The 4,786-nt window shown below is 38.6% G+C and overlaps 1 long non-coding RNA gene across 1 annotated transcript; it reads right to left on the bottom strand.

The window, feature by feature from the left end:
- Positions 1 to 213: 213 nt before the first annotated feature.
- Positions 214 to 4,561, bottom strand: LOC120439215. Its single transcript, XR_005612465.1, has 5 exons — positions 4,417 to 4,561; positions 3,500 to 3,588; positions 2,453 to 2,627; positions 2,154 to 2,309; positions 214 to 397 (listed from the first exon to the last, which is right to left on the bottom strand). It is a non-coding gene; the product is annotated as an uncharacterized LOC120439215 (long non-coding RNA).
- Positions 4,562 to 4,786: the final 225 nt, after the last annotated feature.

Here is a 4,786-nt window from a genome sequence, read left to right as displayed (position 1 = left end):
ATTCAATATAAGAACATTTACAAAAACAATATAATTCAATAAAGTAGTCTCAGAATAGTGAATTAAACCAACATTTATTGTTGATAATTTTTTAACAAGAAAACATTTTTCAACTGAATAAAAACAATGTCAATAACCAAAATAAATAGAAGCGTCCATGAAAACTACACAGTCCTTCAACTTTCTGTGTCTGATTTTTTAAGAAAAACAGTTTTTCATTCCACTAAAAACAGGACAAACCCACCAGCATGAACATTAAATAAACTATTACAATTGTAAAACAAAAATCATTTACAAAATGTAGTAATTATCAGTGGGTCCCAGGAAATAGAATGTGACATGGGATTTAGATTTCTGTTACCAGGATGGTCGGGTTCAGCGTAGTCTTCGTCACCACCTGTCAAAGACACATCATCAATATTCATGTTTGCTCAGGTTATTCACTTGTTCACATCTGTCTGAGATCATTCATACTGTTGTATGGATGTGTGTACAGTATGTACAGTTAAGCCCATAATTATTCATACCCTGGCAAATTTTGACTTAAAGTTACTTTTATTCAACTAGCAAGTTAGTTTTTGACTGGAAATGACACAGGCGTCTCACAAAAGATAATAAGATGATGTACAGCACGCATCATTGTGGAAAAAATATTTCTCAGCTTTTATTTACATTTGAGCAAAAGTATCATGTCCAGAATTATTCATACCCTTTACAAACTGTCACAGTCTCTGGGAAAATCCAAAGTTCCATCCATTCCAAATAGTCAAAGCTGTTCTAAAGCATCCTAATTACCCTGATTAATTGGAAATAGCTGTTTTGATCAACTCAACAGGTGAAAAACAGCAGCTCTCTGCAGGTGGTCTGTGGACATTCATGGCTAAGACAAAGGAACTCAGTGAGGACCTGCAGCTGTGCATTGTGGCTGCTCACAAGTGAGGAATGGGCTACAAGGCCATATCCAAATGTTTTCAAGTTCCAGTGGCTACAGTGCAAAGTATTATTAAAAATACAAGATGTTCCGCACTGTGGAAAATCTCAGAGGACGTTGTCGGAAGCCAAAAGTGAAACCTGTGCTGGCCAGGAGAATAGTGAGAGAGGTGAAAAGAATCCAAGGATCACCACCAAGGCCATTCTGGTGAATCTGGGCTCTGCTGGTAGCAATGTCTCAAGGCAGACAGTCCAACGGACACTGTTGGGTTCCACGGATGCAGACCAAGGAAAACGCCACTTCTCCAGGCACTTCTAAGGCATGCCAAAGCTCATTTGGCCTTTGCAAATGCTCATCTGGACAAAGAAGAAGATTTCTGGTCTTCAGTGTTATGGTCAGATGAAACAAAAATTGAATTATTTGGTCACAATGATGTTGCCTTCATTTGGCATAAAAATGGAGAAGCCTTCAACCCAAAGAACACCATCCCCACTGTCAAACATGGTGGTGGGAACCTAATGCTTTGGGGGTGTTTTTCAGCCAATGGACCAGGGAACCTAATCACAGTAAACAGCACCATGAAAAAAGAGCAATACATGAAGATTCTCAACAACAACATCAGGCAGTCTGCAGAAAAACTTGGCCTTGGGAACCAGTGGACATTTCAGCACGACAATGACCCAAAGCATATAGCAAACGTGGTGAAGAAATGGTTAGCAGACAACAACATTAACGTTTTGCAGTGGCCTAGCCAGAGTCCTGACTTGAATCCAATTGAGAATCTGTGGAGGGAGCTAAAGATCAGGGTGATGGCAAGAAGACCCTCCAACCTGAAAGATTTGGAGCTCATTGCTAAAGATGAATGGGCAAAAATGCCTGTGGAGACATGCAAAAGCTGGTCTGCAATTATAGGAAGCGTTTGATTGCCGTAATAGCCAATAAAGGCTTTTTTCTATTGATTATTGAGAAGGGTATGAATAATTCTGGACATGATACTTTTGCTAAAATATAAATAAAACCTGAGAAATATTTTTTCCACAATGATGCCTCTTGTACATCGTCTTATTATCTTTGGGAGACACCTGTGTCATTTCTGCTCAAAAAGAACTTGTTGAACAAAAGTAACTTTAAGTCAAAATTTAGCAGGGGTATGAATAATTATGGGCTTAACTGTATATAATTATCAGCTATGTAAAAGATATTATCATCTCTGTATTCTTACCTAGTTGGAAGTCCTCCAGAGAGCCGCTGGAGGAAGGTGGTGATCCGAGGGCTGATGCTTGTAACCTTCCTCTTTACGACATGACCTGTCTTGCGGCTTGTACCAAGTTTTGCAGGGCATTTTGTTCCCATGTCTGGATTGATCCTCACAAAGAACCTTTTAACGGAAAAAGGCTGCTTTAATTTCAAAATTAAAACATACATTACAGCAATCACCTATATGTTTCTGCAACTGTAGTCAAGCTATCACATATATTTCATTCCTAAATGGTGTAAGCTTTAATGGTGTAAAGTATTTACCTCTGTATCATCTCCAGTGTGATGGACGCTGACTCCTGATACTCAAGGTTGAAAACGTAGTATGACGCAAAGAAGCCAGCAAGGGTGCTGCCAAAGTCATGCATCTGCTCAGGCTCATAAAATACCTTGCCCTCCAAACTGATCATCCAGCGGCTTGCAGACATGAAATTATTCCCTAAAAACAGAGAAGAGTCCAATAAGACAATGTGCTCACCCTTACAAATAAGGTTTCCACAAGAATGCTGAACAGCAGGCCTCACACTGTACAAAAATAGAATCCACACGGTTTGCTGCTATTTCTTATTATTTATTATGTAATGAAAATTATGATCAATTACAGGAAAAAACTGCCTAATGTTTTGGCATTTTGGCCTGTGCTGAAATGTTAGGCTGTTTTTTCCTGTTGGTCACTGTGTATAATAAATAATAAGAGAAACAGCAGCAAACTGTGTGTATTATATTTTATACAATATAAAACAGACAAACCCCTGTTAATTAGCTGTGTGCTGATGTTTCTTCATATGATAACAAAATTGTCTTAATTCTGAACTACAAACACCACAAAATCTACACCTGTACATGGCTGCATGTGTGTGAATTTGACTTAACTTTTAATTTGCAAAGAGCATGGCAACAACACAACAGTGACTGAAAAACATCTCAATCTATTATCTGTTTGTTCTATTATTAAAGAAGGGATCTACATTGCTTGGGTTGTATCAAAAAATGGGAAAAAGTTAAAAGAAAAACTATCTATAGATCAATGTTATTAACTTAAACCATGCAGACCCTGAAACACTGGAGGAAAAATTTTGGAGGGTCTGTCAAGCTGACGTTAAACCCTTAACAATGGCACTGCCACTAACTGCGACTAATTTACAGACCACTACACTGTCTTGCTTTTTAAATGGAACCTATGAAACAATAAACCACAGTTGAGATTAGAGCAGGCTAACCTGCATGAGAAACTTCAAAACTGGGTTAGATTGTTTTAGCAGTCTTTAAATTCAAAAAAAAAATGTTGTCTAACTTTATATGTCTTTTTACCTGCTGTTTTGTCTTGTCTCTCAAAGAACTGAGGCTACATCACACTGTCAGCGCGGCCAGCAAGGGCAGGAGGACAGCAATGCACCACACTGGGCGGGAAAAGACAGAGAGACAATTGTTAATTTAATGTTGCATTTATTTAACCCTTGAAAAATATATTTACATAAGTAAATAAAAGAAAAAAAACACACAACCCATCTTTTCCAGAATAATTCAACTAATTGCTCTTTTGACCAACCTAACACAGACGTTACATGGTTTTCCTATGAAAAAGACCCTGGAAGACGTTGTATTAAAGGAAAAAAACATGCTCCCTTCCCACTTAAAAAAAATAATAAATATTAAACTTAGGTTGGAGTTCCTCGCGCCACCAACCTAATGTTATATTAACTTTTAATGTTGTGTACTGCAGCTCACACAAAATTAAATAAAGCAGGCTAACCTACATGAGCAAGCTCAAAACTGGATAAGATTGTTTTAGCAGTCTCTAAACTTCCAAAAAAAAAGTTGTCTTTCTTTATTCTCATTAAATGTGTATTTTTACCTGCTGCTTTGTCTTGTCTTTCAAAGAGCTGAAGCTAAATGTGCCACTGTTAGCGTGGCTAGCTTCTCAATAGTCATAGAACAGAAGCGCAGGAGGACAATGCACCACACTCGGCGGGAAAAAGACAAAGACTGTGTTGCGCCTCTGTTCCTCGCCCCTCCCGTGGAAAATATATATCTAAATATATATTTAAATAAGAAAAGAAAAAAACACACACACAACCTATTTTTTCCAGAATAATTCAGCTAATGTGCTATTTCGACCAAGCTAACACCGAGTTTAAGCCCCCCCTCCCCCCGACACACACAAAAAATATATATGCTCTTAAAAGTTAATAAACGAGTATGTTAGGTAGGAGAGTCCTTTGCATTACCTTATGACGTCCCGTTCGCTGTTTCCACACAGAGGTCCAACAATAACGAGGTGCAAAATCTTTTGTCCTCTCGAGCATATCCTAACGAAGAGCTAACAAAGTTGGCCAGTCTTTCCTCTCCTGTCAATCACTGGATCACAGGTCATGTCAGTCAGGATATGGAGTGGTGGTTGGTAGAGGTAGGTAGGTAGGTGGGTGGGCGGGGCCAGCATGCATTCAGTGTGTGTTTCACTAAGTTGGGTTGACTAGTTCCCAGAAGAGTTCTGTACATGTTGCACGTTCAGTAAATGAGCAATTCAGTTACTGCTCGACTGAGAAGCCTCCGCCAAATTATTACAATATTCTCCACTGACTAAAGTTCGCCTTTCTG

Source organism: Oreochromis aureus, linkage group 3, assembly GCF_013358895.1.
Source record: "Oreochromis aureus strain Israel breed Guangdong linkage group 3, ZZ_aureus, whole genome shotgun sequence".
Classification (NCBI taxonomy): domain Eukaryota; kingdom Metazoa; phylum Chordata; class Actinopteri; order Cichliformes; family Cichlidae; genus Oreochromis; species Oreochromis aureus.
Note: the sequence above shows the minus strand (reverse complement) of the source record. Positions and strands in the feature narration are given on the sequence as shown.